Consider the following 23,282-nt stretch of genomic DNA (forward strand, 5'->3'; position numbering starts at 1 on the left):
TCTCATTTTTAGTAAATGTATACAGGAGAAGGGGTTACTAGCCCATTGCTCCCGGCTAATGTAATTGCTATTTTTAAAACAGGGGACAAGTCGTTACCGTCAAATTACCGCCCAATAAGCCTGACCTCAATTGTAGGCAAATTACTAGAGTCAATTATAGCTGAAATTATAAGAAGCCATCTCGATAAGCATAGCTTGATTAATGATACTCAGCATGGATTCACAAGAGGCCGGTCTTGTCTAACTAATTTATTAACTTTCTTCAGTAAAGCTTTTGAGGCTGTTGACCACGATAAAGAATTTGATATTATTTACTTAGATTTTAGTAAGGCTTTTGATAGAGTTCCGCACCATAGACTGTTAAAGAAAGTGGCAGCTCATGGCATTTGGGGAAAAGTGCTCTCGTGGATCGAGTCATGGCTCACTGACAGGAAGCAGAGTGTCCATAAATGGGGTTAAATCCGAGTGGGGATCTGTAACAAGTGGCGTTCCACAGGGATCAGTCTTGGGCCCGTTGTTGTTTATAATATATATCAATGATCTTGATGAGGGAATTACTAGTGATATGAGCAAATTCGCCGATGACACAAAGATAGGTAGGATAATTGATTCAAACGTAGATGTTATGGAACTTCAGGAGGATTTAAACAAACTCTATTCTTGGTCAGAAAAGTGGCAGATGCAGTTCAGTGTAGATAAATGCAAGGTTCTGAAGCTTGGGAGTGCCCATAACCCTAGTACTTATAAGTTAAATGATGTAGAACTTAGCCATACAGATTGCGAAAAGGACTTGGGGGTTATGGTGAGCAGCAACCTTAAACCAAGACAGCAATGCCTAAGCGTACGTAATAAGGCAAATAGATTACTGGGATTTATATCAAGAAGTGTAAGCAACAGAAGTCCAGAGGTCATACTGCAGCTTTATACATCATTAGTAAGGCCTCAACTAGATTATGCAGCTCAGTTCTGGTCTCCATATTACAGAATGGACATAAATTCGTTAGAAAACATTCAGTGTAGGATGACTAAATTAATACATAGCATTAGAAATCTTCCTTATGAAGAAAGATTGAAGACTCTTAAGTTACTTTCACTTGTTAGACGAAGAATGAGGGGAGACCTGATCGAAGTGTATAAGTGGAAGATAGGTATTAATAAAGGGGATATTAATAAGGTCTTGAGGATGTCTCTCCAAGAGAGAACCCGCAGTAATGGATTTAAATTAGATAAGTTTAGATTTAGAAAGGACATAGGAAAGTATTGGTTTGGAAATAGGGTAGTTGATGAGTGGAACAGTCTACCTAGTTGGGTTATTGAGGCTGGGACTTTGGGTAGTTTAAAATTTAGGTTGGATAAGTACATGACTGGGAGGGTGAACATCAAAATGGTATACAATACCGACAGGTTGTTACCTAACAACCTGTCGGTATTGTATACCATTTTGATGTTCATCTTGTCAGACACTGCAACACGTGGCATCTTGGTACAGAAAACACCTTGGACAAGCTTTTCAAGTAAGAAGGGTTGGATCTGAGAGGGACATGACCTCTCAGTTGCCTCTCACTACTACTACTACTACTACTACTACTACTACTACTACTACCCTGCACCTCTCCTTCCGACAGTATTTAAGTCTCCGCACTGTCGCTTGATCTTCAGATAGTTCCTGACTATGGAACTGAACTTCTCCAGGCCGAGGGACTGACAACCCCAATTCTACGACTTTAAGGGTGATAGACTGATTACATCGTCTTCACATCTCTACTGTTCCTGCCTACTTTCTGTATTCGACTGAAGAAGCCTACTGTGTAGGCGAAACGTTTCGGAATAAAGTTGTCTAACTGTTGCATATGTGTCTTACCTAACAACATGACTGGGAGGGGTTGGATTTGAGTGGGACTTTCACATCAGAGCTTATTTCTTGGGTAGCATTGAAAATTGGGTTGGGCAAATGTTTTGTTAGTGGGATAAATTGTAAAGGATCTGCCTAGTATGGGCCAACAGGCCTCCTGCTGTGTTCCTCCTTTCTTATGTTCTTATGTTCTTATGAATAATTGTTTTGATTCCAATGATTCGAAGTTTTCCATCTATTTCAGTAAAATTACAAATTTGCACCTACTCAGAGAAAATTTACAGGGTATCATCCATCTTGTAGAATGGATCTCCAATAATATTTTTGAAGACAATGCGAAGAAGCATACTTTAGTTATTGAATGAAAATAAATCACAATATATTTAATTAACTTGGTAAAATAGCACATATTCCACAGAGTCACAGTGATCTTTGTGTGAAGGAAACCACATCAGTTGTCATGACACGAATTTAAATGATTTCCATTTATTTTATTTAACTACATCAACAAATTTGCCTGTACGCAAATGAAACTCAGTGGCTATACTGTCCTGGCCCTGAGATGTATCAGCTGTAAGTGCTGAAATTGTTCAGAAGTAACCGGAAAATTATTTAATTTATCTGAAATAAAAATTTCTCACTATTTTACAATTAAAATCGACATATCTGCACCTACACATTCGACTTCGGCTTTTCACCGTCGTGGAATTTTTAGGCACCTCTTCTGAGCATTTGAAGCTACGCCTGAGTGTCTTGGAAGCTATATGAGCTGTTCCAGGCTGGTGGGAACGACTTCATTAACATGGATCATAAGGCATGTGAACATTCCAGTTGCTTCAAGAATTTGTTCCTCTTCACTGTATACAAGAGTTGAAAATTTGAAGCTGATGGTATTATACTCTCTCGAGCTTCGTTGAGAAATTTAATTGAGAAGTTGGAGGTGAGAAAAAATCAAACAATGTCTTAAAGGTCTCTCTTCGGGGATGCCTAATTACCGTTGAGGATTTGAAACAAATGGGATTTAGTATTCACAAGTTATCACATGGACACTAATATTCCAGTTTTTTTTTTTTAATAAAAATTGCAAATAAGGACATATTCAGCCGTAACCTAATTAAGGTCTTCCAGCAAGAAACAGCATCTCTGAAGCCTAACTAAAGTGGAATTATCTTTTAGTGTCAGACAGACCAAAATCCTAAAATACACCACCACACTCAGTGTGTAGCGAGTCACTGTATGAACCGTCAAGTTATCAGTGTTGGAAGGTGAAGGCAGAAAGATGAAGAGTTTAGAAATTATCGCTTGAACATCTGTATATAAATTTTGCCAGTTTCTTCTTCAAGAACAAAGCAAACTGGGACCAACACAACCAAAAATATGTCCAAGTTTTCTCTAATTAAGATTTACCTGCATTTAAAGTTTACGTAAATATGCGAGTTAGTATAGTAATTAATAATTAATAAATTAACATTACGTACATTTAACCTAGAATAACGCAATACTGAAACACTGATTCATGTCTAATCTGTAGACACATTTCCTAGTTATTTCTCAGAAATCAATTTGATTAATAAAAATGTCATTAAAATTCAAAAAACCTAAAATCAAGGCAAAACCTCCATTGAGGAAGCTCATCACAGGAGAAATTCTTCAGATATTGCAGAGAATCCATTGTGAATTTTCACAACCTAAGTGCAAAAAAATTTTTCATTTATTTCTAAAGAAGAATCACACATTAAAGACTGCTGTTTTTCACAATTCTTGTATTTTTAATCATGGAAAAGCGCTAAACCAGTAGGGATCATACAGCTGTAGTGGACTGTGAAGTAGGTAGATAAAAACTTCCTGGATTAAGAGACTCTCAGTAGCATCAAAGCAAAATAATCCACTAAAATAAAATATGGCAGTTATTCTACATTAACAGTACCAATATTCTTCAAAGTTTGATACACGAGTCTGGGATTTTTGAAGCCTATCACCGCTTTTCTCCATTTATCACAAGGAAGCAAAATATAGGAATGGCCTTTATAACACTGACCATAGGGCACCCACTGGTGCAAATATTGCTATGAATCTTATCCTAGATAGATTACACCTGCATTGAATCTTATCCTAGATAGATTGCAACTGCATTGAATCTTATCCTAGACAGAGTGCACCTGCACTGAATCTTATCCTAGATAGATTGCACCTGCATTGAATCTTATCCTAGATAGATTGCACCTGCATTGAATCTTATCCTAGATAGATTGCACCTGCATTGAATCTTATCCTAGATAGATTTCACCTGCATTGAATCTCATCCTAGATAGATTTCATCTGCATTTAATCTTATCCTAGATAGATTACACCTGCATTGAATCTTATCCTAGATAGATTGCACCTGCATTGAATCTTATCCTAGATAGATTGCACCTGCATTGAATCTTATCCTAGATAGACTGCACCTGCATTGAATTTTATCTTAGATATATTGCACCTGCATTGAATCTTATCCTAGATAGATTGCACCTGCATTGAATCTTATCATAGATATTTTTCACCTGCATTGAATCTTATCTTAGATAGATTGCTCCTGCATTGAATCTTATCCTAGATAGATTGTACCTGCATTGAATCTCATCCTAGATAGAGTGCACCTGCATTGATTCTTATCCTAGATAGATTGCACCTGCATTGAATCTTATCCTAGATAGATTGCACCTGCGTTGAATCTTATCCTAGATAGATTGCACCTGCGTTGAATCTTATCCTAGATAGACTGCACCTGCATTGAAAATTTTAAGAATAACGAATAAAGCTTTTTCGAGTTTTAAGTGAAATTTTCGAAATAAGAAACGATAAACGTGTTTCTAATTATTCAGGAAGTGGAAAAGTCTATCCTATTTAATACATAAAAACTCCCTAAAAGCTTGAAATTTTATTTATGTTTTTTAGAAGTCTCTCCTCACTTTTCTGTCTATTTTAAATTCTCTACAATGTAATTTGAAAAAATATTTGTTCTTTGTTTTTCAAAGGAAATCCAGTTTGATAATAAAACAGAAAATTGGCACTCACAAAACCCAAAATCAATAATAAAATACTTCCAGTTAAGATACACTAGAGTTTAGGGTTTAATGTCGATTAGAAAAGCATTTTCTAGTTATTGCAAGGGATTATTTTACATAAAGTTATCAAATGGAAAGTTATTGAGCTTAAAAGTTAGCAATAAACTTTGTTTTAATAAAACTACTAATTGTGAAATTTTGAAGCTCATCAGGGAAGGCATTTGTCAGTAGTTGATGCGAGTCCAGCGAGTCCAAGATTTTTTACAAATTTCAGGATAAAATTCAAATTTGCCCTAATGCAGCATAAACTTACAGGGTATCATATCTCTTACAAAATACATCATTAATAATATTTCATACTTGATCGTAAGAACATAAGAACATAAGAAAGGAGGAACACTGCAGCAGGCCTGTTGGCCCATACTAGGCAGGTCCTTTACAATTCATCCCTCTAACAAAACATTTGACCAACCCAATTTTCAATGCCACCCAAGAAATAAACTCTGATGTGCAAGTCCCACTCAAATCCAACCCATCCCACTCATGTACTTATCCAACCTAAATTTGAAACTACCCAAAGTCCTAGCCTCAATAACCCAACTAGGTAGACTGTTCCACTCATCAACTACCCTATTTCCAAACCAATACTTTCCTATGTCCTTTCTGAATCTAAACTTATCTAATTTAAATCCATTACTGCGGGTTCTCTCTTGGAGAGACATCCTCAAGACCTTATTAATATCCCCTTTATTAATACCTATCTTCCACTTATACACTTCGATCAGGTCTCCCCTCATTCTTCGTCTAACAAGTGAAAGTAACTTAAGAGTCTACAATCTTTCTTCATAAGGAAGATTTCTAATGCTATGTATTAATTTAGTCATCCTACGCTGAATGTTTTCTAACGAATTTATGTCCATTTTGTAATATGGAGACCAGAACTGAGCTGCATAATCTAGGTGAGGCCTTACTAATGATGTATAAAGAGGCAGTATGACCTCTGGACTTCTGTTGCTTACACTTCTTGATATAAATCACAGTAATCTATTTGCCTTATTACGTATGCTTAGGCATTGCTGTCATGGTTTAAGGTTGCTGCTCACCATAACCCCCAAGTCCTTTTCGCAATCTGTATGGCTAAGTTCTACATCATTTAACTTATAAGTACTAGGGTTATGGGCACTCCAGAGCTTCAGAACCTTGCATTTATCTACATTGAACTGCATCTGCCACTTTTCTGACCAAGAATAGAGTTTGTTTAAATCCTCCTGAAGTTCCATAACATCTACGTTTGAATCAATTATCCTACCTATCTTTGTGTCATCGGCGAATTTGCTCATATCACTAGTAATTCCCTCACCAAGATCATTGATATATATTATAAACAACAACGGGCCCAAGACTGATCCCTGTGGAACGTCACTTGTTACAGATCCCCACTCGGATTTAACCCCATTTATGGACACTCTCTGCTTCCTGTCAGTGAGCCATGACTCGATCCACGAGAGCACTTTTCCCCAAATGCCATGAGCTGCCACTTTCTTTAACAGTCTATGGTGCGGAACTCTATCAAAAGCCTTACTAAAATCTAAGTAAATAATATCAAATTCTTTATCGTGGTCAACAGCCTCAAAAGCTTTACTGAAGAAAGTTAATAAATTAGTTAGACAAGACCGGCCTCTTGTGAATCCATGCTGAGTATCATTAATCAAGCTATGCTTATCGAGATGGCTTCTTATACTCTCAGCTATAATTGACTCTAGTAATTTGCCTACAATTGAGGTCAGGCTTATTGGGCGGTAATTTGACGGTAACGACTTGTCCCGTTTTAAAAATAGCAATTACATTAGCCATCTTCCACATATCAGACACTACACCTGTTTGAAGAGATAAAGTAAAAATATTAGTTAATGGTTCACAGAGTTCCATTTTGCATTCCTTAAGAACCCTTGAAAAAACCTCATCAGGACCTGGCGACTTATTTTGCTTCAGTTTGTCTATCTGCTTCACAACCATTTCACTAGTGACTGTGATGTTACATAATTTATCTTCTTCTAGCCCACTATAAAAAATAATTACTGGAATATTGTTAGTGTCTTCCTGTGTAAAAACTGAGAGAAAATAATTATTAAAAATCGAGCACATTTCATTCTCTTTGTCAGTAAGATGCCCATAGTTATTTTTAAGGGGACCTATCTTATCTCTAACTTTTGTTCTATAGACCTGGAAAAAACTTTTTGGGTTAGTTTTAGAATCCCTAGCAACTTTAATTTCATAGTCCCTTTTAGCTTTTCTTATCCCCTTTTTAATGTCCCTCTTATTGTCAATATACTGATTCATAAGATGACCCTCACCTCTTTTGATACGCCTATAAATTCCTTTCTTATGCCCTAGTAGATATTTGAGCCTATTATTCATCCATTTTGGGTCATTTCTATTTGATCTAATTTCTTTATAAGGGATAAACGTTCTTTGAGCAGCATGTATAGTGTTCAGAAAACTGTCATATTGATAGCTCACTTCGTTACCCCAGTCAACAGATGATAAGTGTTCTCTAAGCCCATCGTAATCTGCTAAGCGAAAATCTGGGACTCTTACTGAGTTATCGCTACTATCGTACTTCCATTCAATGCTAAATGTAATTGATTTGTGGTCGCTAGCACCCAGTTCCTCTGAAATTTCTAAATTATTAACAAGGGATTCATTGTTTGCCATAACTAAGTCAAGCAGGTTATTTCCCCTTGTAGGTTCTGTCACAAACTGCTTCAAAAAACAATCCTGAACTACTTCTAAGAAGTCGTATGATTCTAAATTCCCAGTCAAAAATTCCAATCAATATGACTAAAGTTAAAGTCTCCTAGAATTACTACATTATCGTGCCTTGTGGCCTTAACAATTTCCTCCCATAGTAGTCTCCCTTGGTCCCTATCTAAGTTTGGGGGACGGTATATCACTCCTAAAATCAGTTTTTCATGCCCCTCTGAAAATTCTATCCAAACAGACTCTGTATGTGTTACTTCAGACTTAATACCCGTTCTTATGCAACAGTTCAAGCGATCTCGGACATACAATGCCACCCCACCCCCCTTCCCGATACTTCTATCTACTTGGAACAATTTTAAACCCTGAATATGACATTCTGCACGCATGTCCCGACTTTTTGAATTAAACCACGTCTCAGTTAAGGCGAATACATCAATGTTACCTGCACTAGCAACTAATCTCAACTCGTCCATCTTATTCCTAGCACAATGGCAATTAGCATAATAAACATTGAAAGACTCTCCTTTCTCTTTACCCTTCCTGCTCGTTTCTGTTTTTCTACTAAACCTATTAATGTCCTTATCACCCAAAGTCCATGGCTTTTCAATATCTACCTCGTTCTGCTTATTACTAGTTCCCCTAGAACTCGTAATATTACTACGCTGGGACTTCACTGTTTTCCTGCCAAAACCCATACCACTAACTATTCCTAGTTTAAAGTCCTAACTGCTCCCTCCACTGCAGTTGCCAGTGCTGCCACCCCAGACCTAGATAAGTGAACCCCATCCCTGGCATACATGTCATTTCTGCCATAGAAGAGGTCCCAGTTGTCAATGAATGTTACCACATTTTCCTTACAGTATTTGTCCAGCCAGCATTTGACACCAATTGCCCTGGACAACCATTCATTTCCAACTCCTCTCCTTGGCAAAATACCACATATGACAGGGTTCCCACCCTTACTCCTAATTATTTCTATTGCTGACCTATACCTGCTAATCAGGTCTTCACTCCTACGTCTGCCAACATCGTTGCCTCCAGCACTGAGACAGATAATAGGATTGCTCCCATTACCTCTCATGATGTCATCCAGACGGCTAACAATATCCTCCATCCCAGCCCCAGGAAAGCAAACTCTCTGTCTCCTACTCCTGTCCTTCAAGCAGAACGCCCTATCCATATACCTAACTTGGCTATCCCCAACAACAACAATATTCTTACCTTCCTTGGTGTCGTTCGTCGTGATGTTCCCAGTAGTCGACTCACATTCGTCGGGTAGCACTGAGAATGTATTAGATGTTTCCACAATAGTTTTCACGGCAGTCTCTTTCTTCTTCATCGTTTCTACCTTTCCATTCCTCTTCTTGATCGTCAACTTCGTTCCCTGCTGTCCAGCCCCTGACCAATTTCCCTTCTTGACCTGAGGACTCAAAACAGGAGGACTACTACGAATCTTCTTGTTTTCCTCGGTCAGTCGCCGAATCTCCATGTTCGCCATCCTCAATTCTTCCTTAAGCTGTTGGTAAAGTTGCTCGATGGAGGGCATCTTGCTTCAATTCGTAGAGAGCGCGCAAACAGGTCTTCACGGAGCTAAGTACACGTCAACACTGGGCAAAAGCCAACTCAATGAGGAGCTACTGCGCAGCACGTCCGCACGGCCCAATAGCGATGCGAACACTCAGAAGATGACTCCTATAGTTTTGAATATAAATGAATATTGCATTTATTTCAATAAAAATAGCATGAATCTTTTGAGTCACTTCAGTAATGGCATGGATTTCAACGATTCTAAGTTGTTTATCTATCTTACTGCGTCCACAAATTTGTCTACTGCACACAAAACTTATTTGGCAGCATCCTCGCCATAAGATGCATCAGCCATTAAACACTGAAGCCGTTCAGAAGAAACAAACTGAAATTTATTTAAAGATACTTAAAGGGAATAAACAACTCTTTTATACACTATCTACTCCCTTAAATTTCACTATCTGACGTCGGCTATTTAAGAGGCAATTTTTTTTTTGACCGTTGAAGTTACACGGCTACGAGTTCTGGAGGTTATCCGAGCCCATCATGGAGGCTGGGAATGGGTTTAACAACTCTGGTTATAGAACATTTACACGTGCCAATTCTTTCAGGAATCTGGTTCTCGTGACCATGCACGAACATTTAGATTTTGAAGCCGATTGGATGAGGCCCTCTCGAGGGATAAGCAAAATAAAAAATATAAATGTAAGTTGGAGGAGAATAAACAAAGAACAAAAATTCTGGCATTCTCTTGAAGGTACTACTTTGGGAATACATAATAATATCAGCAGCAACCCAACAATAAAAAAGTAGCAGTAACACAGTTCATAAAATAACACTAAAATGAGGTATTAATACCTAGACGTTACGTCAGCTACAGATTTTTTCCGATACAGAGAAATGAAACAGAAGGATTATATATGGTAGAAATCAGGTCAGGTGCTGTTTGTTTGGCTCAATACTATTTGATGGCTGTGTCCAGTGTTAGTATCTTAGTATGCTGGCATTGTTTAAATCGTCTCGTTGACATGTTTCGTGATGCATTGTTCCAAAGTTTTAAAGCTTTGTTCAATGTATTGTTTGTCGCATGCACTACACTTTACAGTCTAGACGCCAACGCAACTTTTTTGTGGTGTGTGTTTATCTTAGCAACTATATTCTTGATCGTACTGGGTGTAATGATGCCTACATTAGGTTTACTCTTGGCAAGAAGGTTTCAGACGTGGCCTGAAACCTGACCGACTGTAAACACTAAAAGCCTATATCTAGTAAAGTGGACGATTCTCTTTGCCTTCTCTCTAACTCTCTTGGCCTTGTACATAATACCTTCCTTGTGCTTCATTTCTTTTTTTAATTGGTTTTTAATAAATGTCCAGTACCGTTTTCGTATCTTACATACTGTATTTAAATGCCATTTACAATTTATTTAACAGTATCCATATCGATACTAGCAGTAACATAAACCTTACCAAGTGCAGTTAGTTTAATATGTTTATTATGCACCCCATACCCATCCTGTGGGCGGTAGTCAAAAGATTACAGAGGTACATAATTGGTCCAGGGACTGGACTCCAAAGTTTTGATAGCTGAGCAAGTTACAAAGGTAATGAACTAGATCTGGTCATAATCATGACCAAGTTACAAAGGTAATGAGCTCCAGGTAGAGCTGGTCACACTCATGAATAATTGCAAAGGTAATGAATCATAAACACATTAATCATGAGAATTTACAAAGGTAATGAGCTCCAGATAGAGCTGGTCAAAATCATGACAAGTTTCAAAGGTAATGAATGATAAACACGTTATCACATGATTACAATCATAGACAAATTACAGAGTAATGAGCAGTTAACAAACATAGCAGGGAATTCATCCATTGCCCCAACAACAGATGTTGCTAGGTGCCTGTCTCTCCTCGGTAGACAGCCATTGCAAACAGCACCAAGTGCAGCATTGAACAATTTCCATATCAGTAAAGCAGTAACACCACATTTTCTGCAGTGACATGAAGCTTTTATTATTGTCTTTCTGTCAGTTTGTTCTATGAAATAATGTTGACAGAGTAACTCACACTAGGCAAAAAAGACACATGTGCAGTTACTGAGACTTTTTTTTTAGCTGCAAAATATTGATCTCCAGAAGTACTGTCATTTAATACAAACAATACATGGGCACAAGTGGTATATATATAGCATAAGAACAGCGGTATGTCTACTGGCCCTTGTTGTTAGTGGTGTAGTGGTAGTAGCAGTTGTAGTAGTAATTTTAGAGGTAGTAGTGGTGGTTGCTATGTGATGGCCATTTATCGTTTTAAGGAGAATTCTTGCTATCACTTAAAAGATAATGAACCTACGTTTGTTGTGTTTAATAGTATCTGAAAGATGATTCAAGGCACTTTCGTAAGTTAAAATTTGGTTATTTAATCATCATCAAAAGATTAGTTGAATTCCGGGTTTAAATACATGGAACTGTTCAAGTTGTTGTTTCTGCATGCATTGCTGTGTACACCCAGATGTGTTTCTAGGCTTCGTGGTGTTTCACCGACGTATATCTTGTCACATCCTCCACACGGGATTGTATAAACACCTGCAGTGACTGATTCAAGGCTCTTCATTTTGGTCCTGGTCAGGCCTTTAATGGATGTTGGTTACGATGGCGACTCCAGTGTTAACTTGTGCAAATACTTCGGAGATGCTTCTATTTGCTTTAAAAATATCCTGGAGCGCAAAACGTTGCAGTAATATAATGTCTCATTAATTGCACAGGTGTTCCTTTACATAACATACTTTGTACAAAGCATGCAATGCTTTTTATGCAAAATCTTATATATATATATATATATATATATATATATATATATATATATATATATATATATATATATATATATATATATATATATATATAAGTAGTGAAGTTTTCTACAGAGCAAGGAACTTCCGGTTTAGGCTTTCCACGGAGCGAGGAACTTCCGGTTTAGGCCTTCTACAGAGCGAGGAACTTCCGGTCTAGGACCAGCAGCTGGAGGGTCACCTTTTCACACCTAGGTGTTACTTCCGGTTTTGACCATGACCTCGCCCTCGAGACTACCTCACCCTTGACCCCCCCAACCAATACCCCCACCCACGACCCCCCCCCCTTCGCGACCCCGCCGTCGCGCCGCGCGCCCGCCCGAGCGCCCGCCTGCGCCCTTCGCGACCCCCACCCGCGCGCCCGCCCGCGCGCCCCGCCCGCGCGCCCCGCCCGCGCCCTTCGCGACCCCCGCCCGCGCCTTCTGCTGCGCCTTCTGCAGCGTCGTCCGGATCGCCCCCGCGCCTCGAATTTTTTTCCGATTTTTTTCGAATTTTTTTTGAATTTCATTTTCTTGTGCTCTCCATCTCCTCGGATCAAGTTTTTAAGGTTCCCCCTCTCACTTTCACCCCCATCCCAAAATTTCTCGAAATCAAAGTCTCCATCTCCTCAGATCAAATTTTTAAAGGTTCCCCCTCCCACTTTCACCCCCCAACCCCAAAAATTTCTCGATAATACAAGTTTTGGATTCCCTCCTATGGGGGTTTTGAATTTCTTATGATCACCTTGGATCAAATTTTTGGATTACCCCTCCCACTTTCACCCACCCCCCACCTCAATTTTTCTCGATAATACCAAGACTCCATCTCCTCGGATCAAATTTTTTGGATCCCCCCTATGGGTTTTCGAAATTCTCCATCTCCTTGGATCAAGGTTTTTTTTTTGGATTGTCCCTCCTTCCACCCCCCCCTCAACCCCAAAAATTTCTCAATATTACAAGTTTTTGCATTCCCCCCTATGGGGTTTTCTCCATCTCCTTGGATCAAGTTTTTTGGATTCCCCCCTATGGGGGTTTTCGAAATTCTTATGATCTCCTCGGATCCCCCCATCCCACTTTCACACCCCCCCCACCAACCCCAAAATTTCTCGATAATACAAGTTTTGGATTCCCCCCTATGGGGGTTTCGAAATTCTTATGATCTCCTCGGATCAAGTTTTTCTCGAAATCAAATTCTCCATCTCCTTGGATCAAGTTTTTTTTGGATTCCCCCCTATGGGGTTTTCGAAATTCCTCGGATCAAGTTTTTGGAATCCCCCCTCTGGGTATAAGCATTCAAAATAGACTCCTCCTATGGGGGCATGCTTACTACAGGTCTAAACATCTTCCCCTTATTATTTTAAAATGAACTAAAAGTTTCCTCTCATTAAGTTAAATGAACTAAGAAGGGTGTTTACTCGACGGTCAGTGACGTCACGCGATGACCCAGCACACAGGCTGAATCATGACGACCCTTTTAGTTCATTAAAGTTAATAAGGGGATATAGTACCTACATCATAGGGAAAACATTTTCATCATCAGAAAGTCACATTTTTGTTTCGTTAATACCCACAACAATCCAACAATTTCTTTACAACACAAGTCTAGACATTTTTTTAACTATTTCATCTCAGGTCACTCCCCCACGAAGTAACCTCCTCCCCACCCTCCCGAACCCTCACACTCCAACCAACACCTCACAATTTTCACTCATAACCCCAATTTTTCTCGTTTTAACCCTTTTAGTTCATTAAAGTTAATAAGGGGATACAGTACATCAGAAAGTCACCACAACACTTATAACCACTTTTCGATAAATTCACTAGTCACAATTTTACATATTACGAAGTTAAATACGCACTTTTACTTTGAACACCTTCAAAACACTCTCTTAAATCATTTGAATACTCACAAAAATACCTTTATACATTTCCAAACAACACTGAAATACTCCAAAACATCATTCGAACACCCCCAAAATCACCTCTGAATACTCCCAGAACACCTTCATAAGTACTCTTGCACATCATTTGAACACCTTCATAAGTACTCTCATAATCATTTGTACACCTTCAAAAAACACCTTTGAATACTCACATAAACACCCTTGAACACCTTCAAAACACCTTTGAATAACCTCAAAACACCTTTGAACACCTTCAAAACACCCTTGAACACCCTTGATCACCTTCAAAAAAACAACATTTGAACACACTCAAAACACCTTTGAACACCTTTGAACATTTCCAAACAACACTGAAATACTCCAAAACATCATTCGAACACCCCCAAAATCACCTCTGAATACTCCCAGATCACCTTCATAAGTACTCTTGCACATCATTTGAACACCTTCATAAGTACTCTCATAATCATTTGTACACCTTCAAAAAACACCTTTGAATACTCACATAAACACCCTTGAACACCTTCAAAACACCTTTGAATAACCTCAAAACACCTTTGAACACCTTCAAAACACCCTTGAACACCCTTGATCACCTTCAAAAAAACAACATTTGAACACACTCAAAACACCTTTGAACACCTTTGAACATTTCCAAACAACACTGAAACACTTCCAAAAACACCATTTGAGTACTCCCAAATACACCACTGAATACTAAAACACCACTGAATACACTCAAAACACCACCAAAATCACCATGAAACACTTCCAAAAAACACAATTTGAGTACTCCCAATTACACCACTGAATACTACTAAAACACCGCTGAATTCAATCAAAACACCCTTCAACACCTTCAAAACACCTTTGAACACCTTTGAACATTTCCAAAAACACTATTTGAGTACTCCCAATTACACCACTGATTACTACTAAAACACCGCTGAATTCAATCAAAACACCCTTCAACACCTTCAAAACACCTTTGAACACCTTCAAAACACTCTTGAACACCTTCAAAAACACCTTTGAACATTTCCAAAACACTATTTGAGTACTCCCAATTACACCACTGAATACTACTAAAACACCGCTGAATTCAATCAAAACACCCTTCAACACATTCAAAACACCTTTGAACACCTTCAAAACACCCTTGAACACCCTTGATCACCTTCAAAAAAAAACAACATTTGAACACACTCAAAACACCTTTGAACACTTCCAAAAAACACAATTTGAGTATTCCCATTTACACCACTGAATACTACTAAAACACCACTGAATTCAATCAAAACACCCTTCAACACCTTCAAACACCCTTGAACACCTTCAAAACACTCTTGAACACCTTCAAAAACACCTTTGAACATTTCCAAAACACTATTTGAGTACTCCCAATTACACCACTGATTACTACTAAAACACCGCTGAATTCAATCAAAACACCCTTCAACACCTTCAAACACCCTTGAACACACTCAAAACACCCTTCATCACCTTCAAAAACACCTTTGAACACCTTCAAAACACATTTGATCACATTCAAAACACTCTCATAATCATTTGAACACACTCAAAACACCTTTGAATAACCTCAAAACACCTTTGAACACCTTCAAATCACCCTTGAACACCCTTGATCACCTTCAAAAAAACAACATTTGAACACACTCAAAACACCTTTGAACACCTTTGAACATTTCCAAACAACACTGAAACACTTCCAAAAACACCATTTGAGTACTCCCAAATACACCACTGAATACTAAAACACCACTGAATACACTCAAAACACCAGCAAAATCACCATAAACTAAGATCAACACCCACATCCCACAACACCCCACAACCCACAACACCCACAATTTTTTCTCGTTTTATCTAATTTCATCAGAAAGTCACAACACCCACACCTCCCATTTTTTTTTCTCGTTTTAACCCTTTTAGTTCATTAAAGTTAATAAGGGGACACACTACATCAGAAAAAGTCACAAAAACAACCCACTTATAACGTCTTTTCGGTATCTCTAGTTCGACAACAACACCCACATCCCACAACACCCACATCCCACATCCCACACACACACACACACACACACATACACACACATCCCTAACCTAGCCTAACCTAACCTAACCTAACCTAACCTAACATAACCTAACCTAACGTAACCTAACTTATCCTAACCTAGTCTAACCTAACCTAACCTAACCTTACCTAACTTATCCTAACCTAACCTAACCTAGCCTAACCTAACCTAACTTAACCTAACCTAACCTAACCGAACCTACCCTAACCTAACCTTACCTAACATAACCTAACCTAGCCTAACCTATCCTAACCTAACCTAAAATATATTGGAACACTTCCAAAATACATTAGAGTACTCCAGAATTACTTTGAACGACTCCATTTTTTTTTTGGATATTTCCAAATTAGTTTTGAAAACTTTATCGTAAAATCGAACATTATTTTCTTGTTGGTAAACACACTCAATGGTAGAAATATTTACTCGATTTCCGAATAGAAACACTTTCCTCGCTCTGAGAGACTCATTGTGGGTCACCCCTTCCCCCCCCCCAACACCACTGGGTAATGCGGTTCACACCCAAGGTAGATTTAAGATAATCATGAACACCTGCGTCAACTCAGGACAGACAGACGCCATGAAATGCGGGTAACATCCAAGGTAGAAAATCATCTCTTTCCAGACCAACTGTCTATCCTAACCTAACCTAACCTAACCTAACCTAATTCCTAACCTAACCTAACCTCACCTAACCGAACCTAACCTAACTCCATCAATCACCTCTATCCTAACCTAACCTAACCTAACCCAACCTAACTCCATCAAACACCTCTATCCTAACCTAACCTAACCTATCCTAACCTAACCTAACTCCATCAAACACCTCGAATACTACCTAACTTAACCTAACCTAACCTTACCTAACCTACCGAACCTAACCTAACCTAACCTAACCTATCCTAACCTGTCCTAACCTAACCTATCCTAACCTAACCTAACCTAACCTAACCTAACTTATCCTAAGCTAACCTAACCTAACTTATCCTAACCTAACCTATCCTAACCTAACCTAACCTAAAATAACGAACCTAACCTAACTTATCCTAATCTAATCTAACCTAACCTAACTTATCCTAACCTAACCTAACTTATCCTAACCTAACCTAACCTAACCTAAAATAACCTAACCTAACTTATCCTAACCTACTCACTTTACTTTGAACACCTTCAAAACACTCTCATACATCATTTGAGACCCCCTTTTCTCAATATCTCTCATCCACAACCTTTATCATCTCACTACAGAACAACCCCAAGATTACTTCGAACACTCTCATAAAGCATTTGAGTACTCACATAAACACTTTTGAACATTTCCAAACAACACTGAAGCACTTCCAAAATATCATTTTGATTACTCCCAAATAAGATTTGACAGCTCTAATTTATCTACACTTACACATTTCATTAAATTACATCTCATCCCCCCAAACTCCTCCCTCATTCTCCAGACTTTACAACATTAGCACAAAAAAACTAACTCATACACTTATGACATGAGACATTACCATATCTAACACACTGACTAACTTTGAACCAACTCTGAACACCACTGATCTTCTTCAAAAAATGCTCTGCACATCATTTGAACACCTTCAAAAAAACACCATCAAACACCTCCGAATACTCCCAAAAAACACTACTGATTACTACCAAATCACCACTGAATACTACCAATCACCGTCAAAATCACCAGAAACTAAGTTTAACATCACCATCTAACATCCTTTTTATAGAAATCCCCTCAAATCACTATAACCAAGAAGTCCCTCCCCATTTGGCGCATGAAAAAAAAAAAAAAAGCATGAACACAAACCTAATACGCAAACACTTAGTACATGATCACCATCAACTGAAAAACATATCTTGTACACACACATAATATAAGACAATCACCAACTACAATCACCCATGTTCACTTACCTCAAAATCACTAATATCACAGAAAACAATCATTTTTATAAACATTTCACACACACACACACAAAAAAAAAAAAAAATCATATTTGACAATATCTAAGCGCACTCACCTCACTACCACCAACACACTATGTCTCACCTCACAGGACCGACGAGCTCACCTCCAGTGACGTCACACTCCCATTGTGTTACTTGGTGGTTGGTAACATCACACCTAACCCCCCTTGTTTCAACCTGTTGTACCCTACATTATCTAAGAACACTATATCCAAGACGATTACCAGATTTTATGATCCCCATCACCAAGATCACAGAAAACACACATTTTTATAATTATTCACACAAAAATCACGATCACCAATTCCATATCATGTTTACCGTCATCTATCAACACTAATCACCAAGATCACCAAAAAATCTAAGATCATGCATCTCAAAACTACTATGATCACTGAAAACACTTATTTTAAACATTCGCACAAAAATAAGACATACACAAAAATACCACAACACTTCCACCAACATCTATAACATAACATGAGCACTATAAAATATCACTATCACAAAAAAAAATAATACACAGACACCCACATATTATACATTTCAATTGCAAATTTAAGACATGAGACATACACACCAAATCTAAGACATTCACCTCCAACTAAGACATACACATCACCCCTAAAACTTCCTTCCTTATTCATTCCGTATATCTCCTAGAGCTGTTTTAACCCCGACGGACCCATCACGACGTAGGAGCCAGAGGAACCATCACCACTCCAACACCACCTACTACACTCTGGCTCCTACGTCGTGATGGGTCCGTCGGGGTTAAAACAGCTCTAGGAGATATACGGAATGAATAAGGAAGGAAGTTTTAGGGGTGATGTGTATGTCTTAGTTGGAGGTGAATGTCTTAGATTTGGTGTGTATGTCTCATGTCTTAAATTTGCAATTGAAATGTATAATATGTGGGTGTCTGTGTATTATTTTTTTTTGTGATAGTGATATTTTATAGTGCTCATGTTATGTTATAGATGTTGGTGGAAGTGTTGTGGTATTTTTGTGTATGTCTTATTTTTGTGCGAATGTTTAAAATAAGTGTTTTCAGTGATCATAGTAGTTTTGAGATGCATGATCTTAGATTTTTTGGTGATCTTGGTGATTAGTGTTGATAGATGACGGTAAACATGATATGGAATTGGTGATCGTGATTTTTGTGTGAATAATTATAAAAATGTGTGTTTTCTGTGATCTTGGTGATGGGGATCATAAAATCTGGTAATCGTCTTGGATATAGTGTTCTTAGATAATGTAGGGTACAACAGGTTGAAACAAGGGGGGTTAGGTGTGATGTTACCAACCACCAAGTAACACAATGGGAGTGTGACGTCACTGGAGGTGAGCTCGTCGGTCCTGTGAGGTGAGACATAGTGTGTTGGTGGTAGTGAGGTGAGTGCGCTTAGATATTGTCAAATATGATTTTTTTTTTTTTTGTGTGTGTGTGTGTGTGTGAAATGTTTATAAAAATGATTGTTTTCTGTGATATTAGTGATTTTGAGGTAAGTGAACATGGGTGATTGTAGTTGGTGATTGTCTTATATTATGTGTGTGTACAAGATATGTTTTTCAGTTGATGGTGATCATGTACTAAGTGTTTGCGTATTAGGTTTGTGTTCATGCTTTTTTTTTTTTTCATGCGCCAAATGGGGAGGGACTTCTTGGTTATAGTGATTTGAGGGGATTTCTATAAAAAGGATGTTAGATGGTGATGTTAAACTTAGTTTCTGGTGATTTTGACGGTGATTGGTAGTATTCAGTGGTGATTTGGTAGTAATCAGTAGTGTTTTTTGGGAGTATTCGGAGGTGTTTGATGGTGTTTTTTTGAAGGTGTTCAAATGATGTGCAGAGCATTTTTTGAAGAAGATCAGTGGTGTTCAGAGTTGGTTCAAAGTTAGTCAGTGTGTTAGATATGGTAATGTCTCATGTCATAAGTGTATGAGTTAGTTTTTTTGTGCTAATGTTGTAAAGTCTGGAGAATGAGGGAGGAGTTTGGGGGGATGAGATGTAATTTAATGAAATGTGTAAGTGTAGATAAATTAGAGCTGTCAAATCTTATTTGGGAGTAATCAAAATGATATTTTGGAAGTGCTTCAGTGTTGTTTGGAAATGTTCAAAAGTGTTTATGTGAGTACTCAAATGCTTTATGAGAGTGTTCGAAGTAATCTTGGGGTTGTTCTGTAGTGAGATGATAAAGGTTGTGGATGAGAGATATTGAGAAAAGGGGGTCTCAAATGATGTATGAGAGTGTTTTGAAGGTGTTCAAAGTAAAGTGAGTAGGTTAGGATAAGTTAGGTTAGGTTATTTTAGGTTAGGTTAGGTTAGGTTAGGATAAGTTAGGTTAGGTTAGGATAAGTTAGGTTAGGTTAGATTAGATTAGGATAAGTTAGGTTAGGTTCGTTATTTTAGGTTAGGTTAGGTTAGGATAGGTTAGGTTAGGATAAGTTAGGTTAGGTTAGCTTAGGATAAGTTAGGTTAGGTTAGGTTAGGTTAGGTTAGGATAGGTTAGGTTAGGACAGGTTAGGATAGGTTAGGTTAGGTTAGGTTAGGTTCGGTAGGTTAGGTAAGGTTAGGTTAGGTTAAGTTAGGTAGTATTCGAGGTGTTTGATGGAGTTAGGTTAGGTTAGGATAGGTTAGGTTAGGTTAGGATAGAGGTGTTTGATGGAGTTAGGTTGGGTTAGGTTAGGTTAGGTTAGGATAGAGGTGATTGATGGAGTTAGGTTAGGTTCGGTTAGGTGAGGTTAGGTTAGGTTAGGAATTAGGTTAGGTTAGGTTAGGTTAGGTTAGGATAGACAGTTGGTCTGGAAAGAGATGATTTTCTACCTTGGATGTTACCCGCATTTCATGGCGTCTGTCTGTCCTGAGTTGACGCAGGTGTTCATGATTATCTTAAATCTACCTTGGGTGTGAACCGCATTACCCAGTGGTGTTGGGGATGGGGGGAAGGGGTGACCCACAATGAGTCTCTCAGAGCGAGGAAAGTGTTTCTATTCGGAAATCGAGTAAATATTTCTACCATTGAGTGTGTTTACCAACAAGAAAATAATGTTCGATTTTACGATAAAGTTTTCAAAACTAATTTGGAAATATCCAAAAAAAAAATGGAGTCGTTCAAAGTAATTCTGGAGTACTCTAATGTATTTTGGAAGTGTTCCAATATATTTTAGGTTAGGTTAGGATAGGTTAGGCTAGGTTAGGTTATGTTAGGTAAGGTTAGGTTAGGGTAGGTTCGGTTAGGTTAGGTTAGGTTAAGTTAGGTTAGGTTAGGCTAGGTTAGGTTAGGTTAGGATAAGTTAGGTAAGGTTAGGTTAGGTTAGGTTAGACTAGGTTAGGATAAGTTAGGTTACGTTAGGTTAGGTTATGTTAGGTTAGGTTAGGTTAGGTTAGGTTAGGTTAGGTTAGGGGATGTGTGTGTGTGTGTGTGTGTGTGTGTGTGTGTGTGGGATGTGGGATGTGGGTGTTGTGGGATGTGGGTGTTGTTGTCGAACTAGAGATACCGAAAAGACGTTATAAGTGGGTTGTTTTTGTGACTTTTTCTGATGTAGTGTGTCCCCTTATTAACTTTAATGAACTAAAAGGGTTAAAACGAAAAAAAAAAATGGGAGGTGTGGGTGTTGTGACTTTCTGATGAAATTAGATAAAACGAGAAAAAATTGTGGGTGTTGTGGGTTGTGGGGTGTTGTGGGATGTGGGTGTTGATCTTAGTTTATGGTGATTTTGGTGGTGTTTTGAGTGTATTCAGTGGTGTTTTAGTATTCAGTGGTGTATTTGGGAGTACTCAAATGGTGTTTTTGGAAGTGTTTCAGTGTTGTTTGGAAATGTTCAAAGGTGTTCAAAGGTGTTTTGAGTGTGTTCAAATGTTGTTTTTTTGAAGGTGATCAAGGGTGTTCAAGGGTGATTTGAAGGTGTTCAAAGGTGTTTTGAGGTTATTCAAAGGTGTTTTGAGTGTGTTCAAATGATTATGAGAGTGTTTTGAATGTGATCAAATGTGTTTTGAAGGTGTTCAAAGGTGTTTTTGAAGGTGATGAAGGGTGTTTTGAGTGTGTTCAAGGGTGTTTGAAGGTGTTGAAGGGTGTTTTGATTGAATTCAGCGGTGTTTTAGTAGTAATCAGTGGTGTAATTGGGAGTACTCAAATAGTGTTTTGGAAATGTTCAAAGGTGTTTTTGAAGGTGTTCAAGAGTGTTTTGAAGGTGTTCAAGGGTGTTTGAAGGTGTTGAAGGGTGTTTTGATTGAATTCAGTGGTGTTTTAGTAGTATTCAGTGGTGTAAATGGGAATACTCAAATTGTGTTTTTTGGAAGTGTTCAAAGGTGTTTTGAGTGTGTTCAAATGTTGTTTTTTTTTTGAAGGTGATCAAGGGTGTTCAAGGGTGTTTTGAAGGTGTTCAAAGGTGTTTTGAATGTGTTGAAGGGTGTTTTGATTGAATTCAGCGGTGTTTTAGTAGTATTCAGTGGTGTAATTGGGAGTACTCAAATTGTGTTTTTTTTTGGAAGTGTTTCAGTGTTGATTGGAAATGTTCAAAGGTGTTTTTGAAGGTATTCAAGAGTGTTTTGAAGGTGTTCAAGGGTGTTTGAAGGTGTTGAAGGGTGTTTTGATTGAATTCAGCGGTGTTTTAGTAGTAATCAGTGGTGTAATTGGGAGTACTCAAATAGTGTTTTGGAAATGTTCAAAGGTGTTTTTGAAGGTGTTCAAGAGTGTTTTGAAGGTGTTCAAGGGTGTTTGAAGGTGTTGAAGGGTGTTTTGATTGAATTCAGCGGTGTTTTAGTAGTAATCAGTGGTGTAATTGGGAGTACTCAAATAGTGTTTTTGGAAATGTTCAAAGGTGTTCAAAGGTGTTTTGAAGGTGTTGAAGGGTGTTTTGATTGAATTCAGCGGTGTTTTAGTAGTATTCAGTGGTGTAATTGGGAGTACTCAAATTGTGTTTTTTGGAAGTGTTTCATGGTGATTTTGGTGGTGTTTTGAGTGTATTCAGTGGTGTTTTAGTATTCAGTGGTGTATTTGGGAGTACTCAAATGGTGTTTTTGGAAGTGTTTCAGTGTTGTTTGGAAATGTTCAAAGGTGTTCAAAGGTGTTTTGAGTGTGTTCAAATGTTGTTTTTTTGAAGGTGATCAAGGGTGTTCAAGGGTGTTTTGAAGGTGTTCAAAGGTGTTTTGAGGTTATTCAAAGGTGTTTTGAAGGTGTTCAAGGGTGTTTATGTGAGTATTCAAAGGTGTTTTTTGAAGGTGTACAAATGATTATGAGAGTACTTATGAAGGTGTTCAAATGATGTGCAAGAGTACTTATG

At 38.1% G+C, this 23,282-nt stretch overlaps 1 protein-coding gene across 6 annotated transcripts in view; it reads left to right on the top strand.

Moving 5' to 3' along the window:
- The window catches only part of LOC128700279 (angiopoietin-related protein 7), a 75,757-nt gene that overhangs the window by 31,216 nt on the left and 21,259 nt on the right, over positions 1-23,282 (top strand). The window lies entirely within an intron of this gene.

Source organism: Cherax quadricarinatus, chromosome 71, assembly GCF_038502225.1.
Source record: "Cherax quadricarinatus isolate ZL_2023a chromosome 71, ASM3850222v1, whole genome shotgun sequence".
Lineage (NCBI taxonomy): Eukaryota > Metazoa > Arthropoda > Malacostraca > Decapoda > Parastacidae > Cherax > Cherax quadricarinatus.